The sequence below is a fragment of the Coenobita brevimanus genome, chromosome 23 (genome assembly GCF_032717465.1).
Source record: "Coenobita brevimanus isolate Jiangsu-jjx chromosome 23, ASM3271746v2, whole genome shotgun sequence".
In the NCBI taxonomy this organism is placed as follows: Eukaryota; Metazoa; Arthropoda; class Malacostraca; order Decapoda; family Coenobitidae; genus Coenobita; species Coenobita brevimanus.
Window position 1 is genome coordinate 35,263,867 of NC_136976.1, and position 17,210 is coordinate 35,281,076.

Consider the following 17,210-nt stretch of genomic DNA (forward strand, 5'->3'; position numbering starts at 1 on the left):
TAACTGTTCCTTCCTAGAGAAAACCAAAATACAAGAGAGAGCCAAATTCAAGATCTGTTCATTTCGAGATGCCTGGACATACTGCGTTTGAAAGACTGGAGATCGTAGGAAGCAGGAAATACAGACAGAGGGAGACAGTTTCAGAGTTGATCTGTTGCTTAAATGAAGGACTGGGAGTAACAATTAACTCTTGCATTAGAGACTTGGACAGAAAAGGGATGAGAGTTTGCTGCTAGACGGGTGCTACGTGCCCATCGTAGAGGTGGAGAAATGCAAGCAGACAGTTCAGAGGAGCAGTGACCATTGAAGCAGCGATAGGAAAGAGATAAAGATGCAACAGTGCGGCGAAGAGACAGAAATTGAAGGGAGCCAGTAAGAGGAGGAGAGTTAATGAGACGAAAAGCCATTGACTCCACCCTATTGAGAAGAGCTGTATGTGGGGAACCTCCCCACACATGCGAGTTGTACTCCACACAGGGGCGGACAAAATTCGTGTATAGAGTCAACAATTGTGCAGGGGTAATGAAGGAATGGAGTCGGCTTAGCACACCTAATCTTTTGGAAGCAGATTTTACAAGAGATGTAATATGATCTTTCCAAGATAAGTCCCGACTGAATGAAACCCCAAGCATGTTCAAGGATGATGCAGGATTGAGATGAATATTATTAAACATTAGTGGGTACACCTGTGGAAGACTTTGTCGGGTCGATAGGTGTAAGAAATGAGTCTTTGATGAATAAAAGGAAGAGAGTTGGTGATAGGACAGAGCCCTGAGGAACACCACTGTTGATAGATCTAGGAGAAGAACGATGGCCGTCTACGATAGCGGCTACAGAACGACTAGAAAGGAAGCTATAGATGAAGGCACAAATAGAAGGGTAGAAACCGTAAGTGGGCAGTTTGGAAATTAAAGATTTATGCCAGACTCGATCGAAAGCCTTTGAGATGTCAAGTGCAATGGCAAGGCTTTCGCCAAAGTCCCGAAAGGAGGATGACCAGGAGTCTGAAAGGTAGGTGAGAAGATCGCCAGTGGAGCGTCCCTGATGGAACCCATACTGACGATCAGAAAGAAGGTTGTGATAGGAAAGATGCTTTAAAATTTTTCGATTTGGGGGGGAATTAATAACAATAACACAACAACAACAGCAGCAAAAACAACACAATAACAACAACAAGCATAATAGACATCATACAAATACAAACCACTTACCAACAACAAATAAGAAAACAAAGAATCACGAAAAAGGAAACATGAAATCAACAAAACCTACAAAGCCCAACAGTGACGTGTAAGTAAACAATGAAGAAAAAAAGAAGGAAAAATTATGCTTAAGTATGAGGTTCAGGAAGAACATAATAAAATAAAGTAAAAAAAAAAAAAACAGAAAAGTATAATGAAAGAGAATTGGAGAAAACAATAACATGCTGAAAAGGATACACAAAGAGTAAAAGTAAAATTAAATTAAAAGTATTGTATCATAAAAAATAAAGGGAAAAAGAACGTGAGAGAGAAAAGATAAACTAGAATTACCGAGAGAAAAAAAACATGGGCGTGATGACAACAGCAAAACAATCAACACAGCAGCCAAAAACTAGTCGTAGGAGAGGGCAAGGTGGAGGGGAGGGGAGGAGAGGGGAGGGCGAATGGAGGGGGGAGAGAGATAGGGGAGAAAGAGATGTCAAAGGGAGGAAAGAAAAGCAGAGAGAAAGAAAGAGGGTGGAAGAGGATGGGAAGAGGTTTGGGGAGAAGAAAATATGAAGGGGAGGGGAGAGAGAGAGAGAGAGAGAGAGAGAGAGGAGAACAGGTGTGAGATGGGGGAGGGGGAGAAAGAGAGGGTGGAAAGGGAGAGGAAGGATATGGATGTATCGATGACAGTGGGAGTGAATGGACGGGAGTTGGTGGGGAGGAGAGGGAGAGAACTAGTAGTATGACGGAGGTACCGTGAGGAGAAACACGGGGACGAGTGGAAGAGTGGGAAGGAGAGGGAGAATAAGGGAGAGAAGGAGGAGAAATATGAATTAAGGGGACTGGAGGGGAAGGACGAGAAAGTCTGGGGAAGAGGGGGGGTGATGAGATACGGTATGAAGATGGGGGGGGATGAGTTTGGGAGGTAAAACGAGGAGTAGAGGAGAGAGAGAGAGAGAGGGGGGGGGGGAAAGAAGTGTAAATAAAAAGGGAGCGAAAGAAGGAGAGGTATGCATGAGGAAGATAGGAGACAAGGGGGAGAGGTACGGAGGGGAGGGGAGAGGCATGAAGAGGGAAGGAGGAGTGAAGAGACGAAGGAAACGTACGAAGGAAAGGGAGAGGAACAGCAGAGGAAAAAATGCGGGAAGTATAGATTGGAGGGAAGAGATATGAAGTGGATGGAAGAGAGTGAAGGGAGAATGGGAAAGGGAAAAGGGGAGGCAAGAACACAAAAAAGTGAGACTGGGGGGGAGGAGGAGGCTGAGGAGGAAGAGACAGAGACAGGAGAGGAGGGAAGGAAAGAGAGGGAGGAGGTCGGTCCTACAATAACAGTAAAATCTGGAGGAACAAAAACAAATGGAGGCGAAAAGGAAAACGAAAAGTAAGATTTATTGCCGTGAGAATGTGTTGTTGGATGATTTTATGGCTACTGCCTGAGACTATACTATGATTGCTACTGCTGCACTCACTACTATTACTACTACTACTGTTGCTGCTAGTACTCCTTTTCTTACTATTAGTACTGCTTATATCAGTACTTTTTACAGTTATTTCTTTACATTAAGACTACTTTCCCTGCAATTTTTCCCACAGTTACTTGTTTGCACTGCAGTTTTTGCTGCTGCCAGTACCTTTCATCCTGTATCAGTACTATTGATATTTATTATCACCTTTTTATATTACTGCTGCTACTTGGCCTAAAACTGCCATCCCTCCATCTTCAATGCTGAGTTATAGCAATACAATAGATCAACCCTGGAATACGATGCTAGTTATGAAGACGTGATATAGAAAGGACGTAGAGCCAAAACACTGTCATTTTCTCCCAATGAAGTACGTCAAACAAGCAGCAAATGGACAAAAGTCTGGGTGAAGTTAAAGTGAATGACCTACATAGTACATCTTATCCTGGTGTCAGTGCTACTAACATTAACCACTGTATCATTTTACACCATTGCTGCTATAACTGTCTCTCTTATTTCTAACACTAGTTCTTTTTTTCGTTATTACATCTTCGCTATTAATACGACTATAAATATGACTTGTATCACCACTAAAAAAAACACACATACATACATACATACATACATACATCATACTAAATAATAATAATAATAATAATAATAATAATAAGGGTGTGTAATGTCCCCATGGTTGTTCAATATATATATATATATATATATATATATATGGATAGGGTGATGACAGAATTAAAAACACGAATAATGGAGAGAGAGATGGCGTTGGTAATGAACTGTGATGGACGGAATATCTCTAATTTGTTGTATGCTGATGATGCAGTACTACTTGCAAATACCGGACAAGAACTTGGTAGGCTAGTGCAAAGTTTTGCTGATGTCTGTGAGCGTCGTGCCTTGAGACTAAATGTAGAAAAGAGTAAAGTGATGGTTATTGAGAGAGAAGGTGCATCCCAGTGTGATGTTACAGTGAATGGAGAGAAACTGGAATTGGTGAGAGAGCTCAAATACCTGGGTACAATGATAGCAAAGAGAGGAAAATGTGCAAAAGAAGTGGAAAGTAGAGTGACACGAGGAAGGAAAGTACCTGTTGCAATGAAAGCCTTGATAAGAAACAGACATTTGAGTGTTGCAGCTGCACGAGGCTTACATGAAGGAGTGCTAGTGCCAACTTCAACACATGGATGTGAGACTATGGTGTGGCATGAAAATGAAAAGTCAGGAGTAAGAGCAGTGGAGATGGGACTGCTGAAGAATGTATGTGGAGTACAAAGAGTGGATAGGATACGAAATAATGTGATTCGTGAAAGATGTGGAGTGAGGAAGTCTGTGGACACCAGAATCGAAGAAAGTGTACTGAGATGGTATGGTCATGTGGGGTGAATGGTTAACAACAGAGTGGTGAAAAGGGTATATCTGAGCGAATCTGAAGGAGGAAGGAGGCGAGGTAGGGCAAGGAGAAGGTGGAAAGATATGGTGTGCGAGGAAGAGAGGTATGGAAGTCGGTGAGGCTATGGGGCTGAGAAGAGATCGAGCTGGCTGGATGAATGTTGTGTGAAGAAGTGCGTGATCAGGAATTTGGCACTCCTTTTTTACCGTGACAGCGTCGGACTAACTCTATCGGATATGTTTATGTGAAGCTATAGAATGTAGTGAATGTTTTTAGCGTATTAGATAGAGCCAGGATTCCGGAGGCTTGAATGATGAGTGAATGGAAGAGAGACCCATTGGATTGGGCAAACTTAGGTTGTCTGGACGTGCTACTCCTCATCTTGCCCTAGGATGGGACAGGAGGTACGGATGATAATAATAATAATAATAATAATAATAATAATAATAATAATAACAATAACAATATACAGAGCACAGCAACCAGATCTATACTTGCTGAAAGAAGACACAACCATATAAGATTAATGCCAAGGAAAACACAAGAGTGTAAGACAGCGAGATACAGATATGGTCACAGATATTACAGTGAATACAGACATTAACAGCACATTAATCTGGCATGGTCGAATAATTCCCTGTGGCATCAGACCCACAGTTCACCGATATTCTTTGAAGCCAGCGTACATATACGGTACAGGCTCAGACACAGGTAAAGATGCCCATACAGAAGATACTCATACAGGTAAAAAATATAGAGGCAGGTAATGAAAGTGAGACAGGTAAAGATAGACAGATACAGGTAAGGGAGTGCAGAGGAAGCGCAACAGCATGGGAATTATCCGTCGTGGAATTTGAAGAGAAAAGTTTGGGTGAAAAGTTAGGCAATATCTCTCCACCTTGTTCTTGGTTTTACTCTTCGTCTTCCTCCTTCAGCCATCCCAGGAAGAGAGTGTAAAAGAAAATGGCAGTAACTGTTATAAGTTAAACACACACACACAGCTAACACTACTACCATCAACCTTACGACCTCCACCACCACAACTACCACCATAATCCCGTCAAAACCCCTCACTACATCACTACCACAAATATTGCACCCACCATAACGACCACATATACAATACATCGCTGCAATTACTGCCATCATCATGCCCACAACTACCACCCTGCCTACCACTACAAGAATCACTTTTATATCACTACCACAACTACTACCACTCTCAATATCTACCACTACAAGAATCACTGTTATGTTACTACCACAACTACTACCACTCTCAATATCTACCACTATAAGAATCGCTGTTATATCCCTGCCATAGATACTGTCACTCATTATCTCTCCAAGGACTACTACAAGCCATTCACGAATCATCACTTTATCCCTACCACAACTACCACTACAACTTCTTTTACAAGCCTGTCAAGAATCACAGCTACAGTCCTCCCACAACTACACTATCATCATTCCCACAACTACCACCACAACTACCTCTACATACTTGTAAAGAATTACAGCTATAGTCCTACCATAACTACATTATCATCATTCCGACAAATATCACCACAACTACCATTACAAGCCCTTCAAGGATCACTAAATATCGCTACCACAACTGGTAATACCACAACACCAACATCACACCTACATCACTACAGCTGTCACTGCAAATCATGAATAAATCATCACTACCACAACTACTACCATCACTGTCATCCTCCCCACCATACGATACCACAACTACCAGTACAGGACCTTTGAGCATCACCTCTGTACCACTACCGCAACTGTAACTACCACAAACTCCAGCCCCCCATCGCACTCCCACCACCATCACCACTATGACAAGCACAATGCATCACCACCACCACCACCACCACAGTTAGGCTAAGCACCGTAACCAATCACAACACTCTTTCCTGCGACTACCACCATGGCAGACACAACTACCATCATTCCCATTAGTAATTATCACTATCACCAACACCCTATGTCCAAGCATTATCACTACCAACACCACTACAACCACCATCATTCCCAACCACAATTTTTATCACCATCACCTCAAACGCTGTCATCCTAATCCCTCCAGTCATTAACACCACTTTCACTAACATCACCTTCATCCATAACCACCACCAACACCAATTACCACAACCATCACCATCACCAACCACCACAACCATCACCAACCACCACAACCATCACCATCACCAACCACCACCATCACCAGCCACCACAACCACAACCATCGCCAATCGCCACAACCACCACCATCGCCAGCCACAACTACGACCGTCACTACAAACACTGTCATCCTTACCCCTTGAGTCACTTACACTACAACCACCACCACTCACGACCTTCACCAACCACAACTACCATCATCACCACAAACACAACCAGCTTTATCCTCAAGTCATCTCACCCACCACCAAAAATAGCCACCACTACCACCACCATCACCAACCACCACAACCACCACCACCATCGCCAACCACATCACAACTATCACGATCACAACAACCACCACCACCATAGCCAACCACACCACAATTATCACGATCATCATCCCTCCTCTATCCTGTATTATCTGCTCACCACCACCAGCAGCATCACCACAACCACCACCATCCCCTCAACCACAACCACCTTCATCATCAGCCACAACTACCACCACCATCACCATCCCCGCATCCAAATAAGTTTGACTGAGTATCTTCCTGGGCTCATGTCGTTGGTGTGGACATTCGGGAGCTCACTGGAGATTGCCTTGCTGTGTCACTCTTGCTTTCACTCATTTTAAAATTTTGTTTGAGTTTTTACTTTGTCTTTCCCTTAACATTTACGGTTTTCACTTTTTTTATGTTTCTGTTTATACGCCGTCATCCTTTTTAATTTTTATTTTTAGTCAGTTTTTTTTTTTTTTTTTTTTTCTTGTGCAGCCTGTCTTCTTGCCGTCACTCCTGAAATTACCCTCATTCTTTATCGATTTTTTTTTTCAGTTTCATTTGTCATTCTTACATTTTCATGGCCTTTGTCTTTCTCCCTTTAAATTCTTACCCCTGGTTTTACATAATTTCTCTGTATTTCTAATTTTAGTATCCATTAAGTTAACTTGAGTATCTTTCCCAGGGTTCATGTCAGTATGAGCTTTCGGGAACTCACTGGAGATTGCCTGTGCCACACTTGCTATCACTCGTTTTAGGTTTTTTGTTTTGTGTTCTCGTCTCCTGCTATATCTCATTAGACCTATCTATCCATCTCTCTCTCTCTCTCTCTCTCTCTCTCTATATATATATATATATATATATATACTGTATATAGAGTCTTGGTAAGTCTTTTTGATTTTTCATTTATTTATTTTTTTACTGTCTTTGGAGTCACTTGCTCAGATCAGTTATAAACATTTATTGAGTCACTTGTTTTAACCTTTCCACTATTTTCCATTTTTTTTCAGTTTTTACTTTGTCACTTTTGTTTATATCTTCATAGTTTTGTATTTTTGTTGTATCACTTGATTTTTCTTTTTATTTTATTGTCCTCTGTATTTCAGCCATTGCTAAGATATTAATTTGTTTTTTTTACCCTATTTACAAATTTTTATCATGTCTGAGTCTTCATCTCTGCTATTACCTCCATTCTTATTCAACATTTTTTTTTTTTACTTTCCTTTGTCATTATTTGTTTTAAATGCATTGTCTTTTTTAGCTGTCTCACCTTCCACTGTAGTGAAGTTAGCCTTTGTTTCCAGTTTCTGTTCCTATTAATAAAGTTTGACTGAGCATCTCTGTGGGATCATGTCATCAGTATGAGACTTCGGGAGCTCACTGGCGATGGCCTTACTGTGTCATTTTTGCTTTCACCTCTTTCATTCCCTTTTAAGGGTGTGACTTTTTTTTTTTATGTTGCAGTGTCATGGAATCATTTCGTTCATTATCTTTTTTTTTTATTGCCATCTGCTCTATTTTTTTTTTTTTTTTTTTTTTTTACATTTTCAGTATTCCATTTACTCTTCACCACTTTCAAGCTTTTCTTTTTTTTTAAATACCTGTCCCTTTTCATTATTATGTTTATCAGGGTTTTTCTTTTTTTTCTTTTCTGTCGGTTTTTCATAAATATTTCCTTTTTGACTGTCATAAGCATCATCTCTCCTTATGTTTTATTATGTGAATTTTTTGTCTTGTCACTATTATCCTAGATTTATTTCAAGTTTTTAGGTTTGTGTTGTCATTTCTAGTTTTACGTGCTGTATTTTTATTGTATCTCTTCTGGTTCTATTCGCCTGTCTGTATTAAATGATGTATCTGTTAATATTCTGTCACTCTTACTTTAATCTTTCTTTTTTTATTATTATTTTTTCCAGATCTTGTACTTACCTTTTCTCACTTCTCACGGCTGCAGTTTTTTGTGCTGTTGCTTTTGTCACTCACGGAATCAGTTTTGTTTCCTTTGTACTTCCATTACCTCTTTTATTCAAGGTTATTATGCCACTTGTCTTCAGCTCTTTTTATTATCTATCTATCTTGCCAGACGCCTTAATCCTATACGGGGTGGCCACAAACAAATCGCCTCCACGTCGCCCTGTCCCCAGCCATTTCACTGTCCTGCTCCCATTTCACACTCCCTCTCTCATATACCTCCCCATTCCATCCCTCCATCTCATCCTTGGCCTCCCTCTCCCTCTTTCCCCCTCCACCTCACTCACATACACTCTCCTCGTCGGTCTCTCACTCCATCTTCTCGACATGGTCAGACCACCTCAGTGTGTTTCTCCTAACGCTTCCTCTTTTTACCGTGTTTCTTTAAGTCTTTTTTTTTTTTTTCTGCATACCAAATATTCTTGCTTTTACCTTACTTTTCCCAAATATTAACGTCTCTCTCCTGCTTTGTTCTGCCGGCCTCACATTTCTCCCCTCGACTTTATCGCGTTTTCTTCCCCGCGCCTCGATGTGGCGAGGCGTTGTCTGCCTCAAGGAACATCGGTCCATTGCATGTGACGGCACTACTGGGGCGGTTGTGTGACTGCGGTTGATGGGTCAGCTTGGCCAGACAGACTGAGGTTAATCTGCACAACTCCCCCCCCCCTCTCTCTCTCTCTCTCTCTCTCTCTCCAGTTTTTCAGGGTTCAACAGTTTGTCACTCTTTTTTTCATGTTTTATTTTATTTTATTTTTTTTTTCATTTACCTTGCAGAGAAATTATTCATTTTTCTGTGAAGACTGTCTACGCTTTTCCTTTTAATATATTTCTGTCTTTATCATGTCTTACTTTTACCTTCACTGTATTTCAAGTTTCTTAGTTTTATTTATTAATATTAGGTTTACGTGGTTTTATATTTATCATCTTTTTAAATCTCTTCCTTCTGCGTTAACACTAAAGTTTGTACATTAATCCCACTGCCGCTGCCAGTCATTTTTTAAATTAGCGTTTTCAGTTTCAGTTGTGTGTGTGTGTGTGTGTGTGTGTGTGTGTGTTTCCCCCTGCATCTAAGTACTCGGTCGTTGATTTTTCCCACCTTTAGTGCATCATTCTTGTTTTATCCTGTTTCTACGTTAATTCTATTTCGCCTTTCATCTCATTTTTATCATTTATTTTCATTTTATATTATCACTGTGTTGCTTTTCATTCATATTCTTTTTCCTTTTTTAATCAGCCACTCATGGGTTCACAATTTTAATCCTGGATTTTTACAATCCTTACTTTGTTGTTCTTCCTTAAATATTTGGCTTTTTTGCCCCATTACTACGATGATATATTTTTTATATTATTTCGTTCTTTCTACGTTCAGACGACTTCATTCAGCTTTACGTGGGCCTCTCGTAGTGATGGATTTTACAAAAACAAAATGGAAAGCAGAGTAATGGACTGAAAGGGTTGGAAGTTTCGCACTGGTCTTTACTTCACTTTTTCTCTTCACTCTCTTCACATTTATTAATTTTTCAGTCATCAGTAATTATTTTTATGTATGGTTCCTGCTGTCATTAACCTACTTTTTTTTTTCTGTCACTAATATCATTTCTTTTTTCATGTTGTGTTATATTTTTAAATTTATCACACTTTTCTTTTTTTTTTTTTTTGACACGTCAGCTTTGATGTTCACCTTTACTTTTTCATTTCCTTATTTGCTGTCACTCTTTCTTTAACCCTTCAGTCCCATGATGTCTTTTTTTTTTTTTTTTTTTTTACTTTCTGCAGATATTTTATATCGGCAAAAAATATCCTTTGTAGTGAAAACACTAATGAAAAGTAAATTTAACCTCTTCAGTTCGAGAAACCTTTGAACTGGATGAAATTTTCTGGGAATGGCAGTTATGAAAGATATGACACTTTCGTGTGTATGGCAGCACTGTAATAATATTCCAGTTTTATGTCTCCGCCCACCTATGGTAGAGACATTAAGTGATTGGTTTGTCCATGCGTGCGTGCTTGGGTCCGTGCGTCCGTAATAATTTTCTGCGCACGATATCTCCTAAACCCATTGACGAATTTCCACCAGACGTTTGTCAGTGATGCTATACGAGACGCTGAACTGATCAGGGCAGCTAGATCAAGGGGTGAAAGGTTAAGGTCATATGGGGTTGACTTAGTTTATCCTTGTGGGCGCGATGTCTCCTGAACTCCTCAAAAGACCTTCCCCAAACTTTTGTCAGTGATACAGTGTGAAGAAAAGATGAACTGATTAGATCAGTAATGTCAAGGAGGTAAGAGTCAGTGTCATTCAACTTTGGTTATCCTTGTGGGCGCAATCTCCTGAACACCCCAAAAGATCTCTCTCAAACTTTTGTCAGTTATACAGTATGGAGAAAAGATGAACTGATTAGGTCAGCAAGGCCAAAGGGTCAAAGGTCAAGATCATATGGGTGTGGGCACGATTTCGACCAAATTTGTCAGTGATACAGAATGAAGGGACGATTAACTGATTAGGTCAACCGAGTTAAGGTCACATGGGTGTGGGTGCGATATCTCCTGAGCCCCTTGGCAGGTTTCAACGAAACTTTTGTCAGTGATACAGTATGAAGGGACAATGAACTGATTAGGTCAGCAAGGTCAAGGGGTCAAAGGTCAAGGTCATATGGGGTCAACTTATTCTATCACTAGTTTCATTTCAAACATCCATTCTTCTCACCTCTCTCCTTCCCTCCACCTCTCCTCCCCCTCTATGGATGTGGGCCGATGCAGCATCCCAGGAGTGGCAGCCAAGGAATCACCGGCTTTCTTTCAGTCTGTGTCCTCTCTTATCTCTCCTCTGTGTGTGTGTGTGTGTGTGTGTGTGTGTGTGTGTGTGTGTGTGTTCTCATTGGTGTAGGGACTCACTCGCACCTTTTCTCTAATGATCTATTTTGCATATTACACCTATATAAAACTTATATGTAAATATGTATAAATAATGTGACAAGGGGGAGGTGGTAGGGAGTGCCCTTAATCAATAAGGATATGAGCCAATGATGTGCAAGGTGGTTGAGGAAGGGAAAGAGCTGGGAGGAGGGGAGGGGAGGTTCGGATAGGGGTGGGCAGGGTTTTAGTTAAGGCCAGATTATCGATCTCCTGTCGGGATTTTCAGGGTTGGCCTGCCGGCAGAACAATCTGTTTCCCCATCTTGGCTTCAACTCATCGCCTCTCTCGCCCCTTCCCAGCTTCTTGTCTTTCTCTTCCTCCAGTAGGCTCCCTCCCCGCACCCAAAACCTTCATCAGGAGTGATCCGACTCAGTCCCTCGCCCCAGCCAGGATGGTGGTGGTGGGGTGACTGATGGGTCAGCAAGGTCACGGAAGTTGTAGGGTAAGGCCGTGCATAAGGCCTGGTGAAGGCACACCGAGCGATGTTTTGCGTCGACAGCTCGGATCCCAGTGTTCTCTCCGTTTTATTTGTGTGAGAGAGAGAGAGAGAGAGAGAGAGAGAGAGAGAGAGAGAGAGAGAGAGAGAGAGAGAGCTTGTCAACATCATTATAATCATCATCCCAAACCTCTTCAAAAAAGAATGCAGGGTCCTTTTGATATGTAAAACACACACACACACACACACACACACACACACACACACACACACACACACACACACACACTGCAAATCACAATGCCTTCTAACAGTCACTCTCTCACACTTTCTCACATCTTTCTCTTCCTCACAGTGACATTCTTTTGAGGTAACTTTATTTTCGTTTCCTTTAGTCTTGCTGTTATTCTCTCTTGTTTTGCCTTTCTCCCTCGCATTTGCTCTAACGTTACTGCAGCCCTCACTCAGTGTTGCTCATTCACTCACTTTCTCAAGTACAGCTTTTTCCCACACCCTTCATCTCGACGCTTCCTATCGCTACCTCACACATTCTTGCTCTTTTTTTTACTCTTTTCTTTAAAACTTTGACCGTATTTCCCCGTCACTTTTCACAGAGACACGGAAACAGACTCTCTCTCTCTCTCTCTCTCTCTCTCTCTCTCTCTCTCTCTCTCTCTCTCTCTCTCCATTCTTCTTCTTCATCAAGTTTTCCTTTTTCTTTTAATTTCTTCCTTCTTCTTCTTCATCTTCTGTCTTTTGTCTGTCAATCCGTCTGTCTATCTATCTCAGTTTCATCCCTCTTTCTTTTATCAGCCTCGCTTGCCCATAATCTCCCTCTTTTTTCCTCAGTCCCTCACTCACTTCTCTCTCTCTCTCTCTCTCTCTTTCTCTCTCTCTCTCTCTCTCTCTCTCTCTCTCTCTCTCTCTCCTTTTATCTTTGGTCTTGAAAATCACTTGTGTCTGTCTGTGCCTGTATTATTTTTTGTCTTTTTAGTTTATCTCAGTGTCTATATATGTGTGTATTTTTAGTGGTCGTCACTACATCGATATTTAGCTTCATCACACCCACAGACCACATTAGCTAAGATCATACCTACAAGCAGCACTGCAATGACCACTACAGTAATCATCACAAACTCATTGCTTTATCATCACTGCCATCACCATACTCACCACACTCTCAGAATCATAATAGGAAACATCACTATCATCGCCACAAATTCAGCCCACAGTCCCTTTATATATCATCACATCATACATCACTACCTTCATCACATCCATCCATCGCACGAAGATTCATTACCACAAGCAGTATCATCACCACCACCCGTTACCATCACAACATCTCTCCTATAACACCACCACATCCACCACTACCTTCATCACATCGAACCAGTATATTATAGCTATCACCACTGCCTACCATCATTACCTCAGTTCTTACCACAAAACTTTTTATTTATCTTAGTAAGCATCACTACCTTCACACAGTCTCACCACAGGCTACTATTTGTGATATTCATTAAAGCTTCATCACCGCCATCACCACATTTACCATCACACATCCCTTGTGTATATTATGACAACAGTTATCACCACCTCATCACATCCACCACCTACACAAATGAAGAATTATTACCACAAGCATCACTATCACCACCGCACTTACTGTAGGATGATTGTGTTTGTTTGTTTATGTTGGATGGTTGATTGGTTGGATGGTTGCTTGGTTAGTTGGCAGTCTTGGCCTTTTTTCGTTTAATCAGACATTTTCACTTTTGCTGCTCATACTTACTGTGCTACTGTTTATGAAGACGATGATTTAGGTCAAGACGACGACGATGATGATGGTGATGACAAATGCATATACAGTATAGCCTACATATGTACACCCCGAACATCAATTTACATCCCCATTTCATAAGCCGCATCAATCATACAAGTCAGGCCATAATTTACAATGAAATAGGCCATCAGCCACACCAGCCCGTCTGTGTGTATATATTAATGACACACTAATTTCCCAGTGGAGTATGGCTGGGTATGAATCAAGCACAGGATGATTATACACTTGAGGATAGATCCATACTTAAAGGCAGGAAATACAGAAGATTTATTGTAGAGGATCTTTGCGTCTGTTTGTATTTGTTTCCCCTCCGTCCCCCCTCTCTCTCTCTCTCTCCCTCCCTCACTGACCTAGAACCAGCATTGGGCCTGTGCAGTATAATGAAAAGAGTCACCAGAAACAGTTAAAAGTATTGTACCCTGACAAACTATATGATTTTATGTAATGAGGATTAATTTATAGTAGTATATGGCAAAACAACATATTTTTATAAATCATTAGAATTATCGTTTCGTGATGTAGTATTTAGTGTTTGATTAAAGAAAAATTATTGAAAGTAGGCCAACGTGTCTATATCACCAGACCCGCTGCCGCGACGCCCTGTCCTCCGCCATAAGGCTACCCTATGTCCACCTCACACCCCCGCTCTGATATACCTCCCCACGCCATCCCTTCATCTCATCCACGGTGTCAGGACAATATCCCTCGGAGGACGATATCCCTCCATGCACATTATCCCCTGAGGAAAAAAATCTCACTGGACAATATCACCCCATGCACAATATCCTTCCATGCACAATATCCCCTGAGGACGAATTTCACTCCAACTGGAGGGTAGGTTAGGTTAAATTAGGTTGGGTTAGGTTAGGCTAGGTTAGGTTAAATCATTAGGTGTCAGGACAATATCCCCCGGACAAAATCAAGTGTGTACTGGGTTGGTAATTTTATATGCATTTTCTCCATTCCTTCCTTCCTCTTCTGTCTTTCTTTACTTCATTCTTTCCTCGTCCTTCTGCCTACGTGTGACTTTACACTCCCTATTTTGTCTTTCTTTCCTTCATTCTTTCCTCTTCCTTCTGCCTATGGGTGACTCTACACTGAGCGACAAGCCTAATGGTTTCCTGTACACCAGGAAACCATTTACTACGCTGGGTGGTAACCATATAACCAAATTATGGCACGTGGTGGTTTAGTGGGTAATTACAGCACTCCAATCGGATTGAGCCGGTGAAGGTTTATATCCAAGGGATGGTCGGGATTACGGTATTGCTCATGTAATGCCACTCAGGGATGAATGAGGCTGGTCACTCTCATCTTAAATGTCAGGACCAAATTGCCTAGTCCCGGGCTTCTACGCTTCTCATGGGGCAACGTAGGATTGGATGATGGATGGATTAACCTCCCTGGATATTGTGTGCAGGGGGTTATTCTCTGGAGGGATTTTGTCGTCTGAGGATATTGTGTGCAGGGAGATACTGTCCTCCAGGGGTTACTGTCCTAGAATCCTCATCCACGGCCTCCCCTCCTTCTCCCTTCACCTCAGTCACACGTGGTCAATGTCTCATTCTCCAACCCCTCCATAATGATAAAATATTCATTGCGTTTACCTCTTGGAAAATCATGCAGAGTATCGTACCGTTAATAATTGGTTTCTGTGTCATGAAAAATTTAGAACACTTCATTATGACAAAAATGAAATAGAGGATAATGATGCAACTGAGGATAGATCTATAATTAAAGGCAGAAGATACAAATGACTGATGATGGTGGCTCTGTCTCTCCGTTCTGTCTCCCACTGACTGCTGTGTTATGGTCGGTGTGGTGGGATTAATAATCACTGGGAAGCGTTTATTGCTTTCTTATTATGAGATGTAATACAGGGTTTATGTCATGATTTATTAAAAGTATCCAATTATGCCATTATATGTCACACCATCATGACAGGTTATTTTAGTTTTATGTCATGGATTGCTAAAGGCTTATGTTAAAAGTCCATTACAATAAAAAATAAGCATATCATTATAATTATTAGGAATATTTCATGACCAGTTATCACATTTTGTCCATTAAAGTGTTACAGGCATTAAAGAATAAGTCTTAGAAGTTGCTGATCATGACAAAATTTGAATATCTAAACATAAATGTGATCATTTTATCATGTTTTTATACAGCTGTAAAGTATTATTATAAATTTATCACGAAAAGTTAACAAAGCTTTCTCTAATTAAAAGAAAATAATCAAAGTTCACCTCATCATAAAAAAATGTATAAAAACTTCAGCTTTATATGGACATTTACCATAATATGTATCTCTTTATGGAACATATTAAATGACTGATAGAGTTAATGGGTAATGCATTGATGACCATATCCTGATGCAACATAAACTAGGTTGGAATTTATTGTTACGCCACTAATTATGCACTGATGATCTCAGAAGGCAGTTCTCTCTGTCTCTGTCTGTCTGTCTGCCTCTCTCTCTCTCTCTCTCTCTCTCTCTCTCTCTCTCACACACACACACACACACACACACACACACACACACACACACACACAAAACGAAGACAAAAGACACATCCCTAGAGGCAACAGAAAGAGACACAACCCCAACTTCACACCAGAAATTAAAGGCCTCATCAGACAACGGGGCATACTACAACACTCCCCAGCACCCCATACACAAGACACCATACAACAAATACAAGAACTCAACACTCAAATAAACATTAAAATATCAGAACAGCAAACATTAACCTGGAAAAATTACCTCCAGACCACAAAACAAACATCAGCAAACTCTACAAAACACTAAACAGCATCACACTTTCCAACAGCAACACTACACAGTCACACGCTACCATCACAACAACAGACACCATGCCTTCAAACAAACAACAAGCAAACTATCTCATCAATCACTTTTCACATATCAGCCATCTAAACCCCCATCACAACGACCGACGTATCATCCGACGTAAGAGACAGTTCCCCACAGACCCAGATTACGCACCTTTCACTTACAACCAGACGAAGCACATCATCAGCAACCTTAAGCACTCATCTGCCTGTGGCCAAGACAGCATAAGCAACATTCACTTTAAACACCTTGGACCACAAGGCATACAAGCACTCACCAACATATCAAACTACAGCTACTCACACAATACAATACCCAACATCTGGAAGCATGACATTATCATTAATATCCCTAAACCCAAGAAAGACCCCACGTTAACTTCCTCACACCGCCCCATCACACTCCTCTGCACCCCCTCTAAAGTCACTGAACGACTGGTATTACAACTAGTTACACCCCACACCCCCCTAGCCCCATCACAACATGGCTTTAGGCCACTACACTCCACAAACACTCTTCTTACAGACCTTACACAGAGAGTTTTTGATGGTATGAATTCAGCTAGGCCACGACACAGAACACTCCTAGTCACAATAGATATTAGCAAAAATTTTGATGCCATCCCCCGCCACAACCTCACAAACAAAATACTCAACACAAACATGCACAATAACAC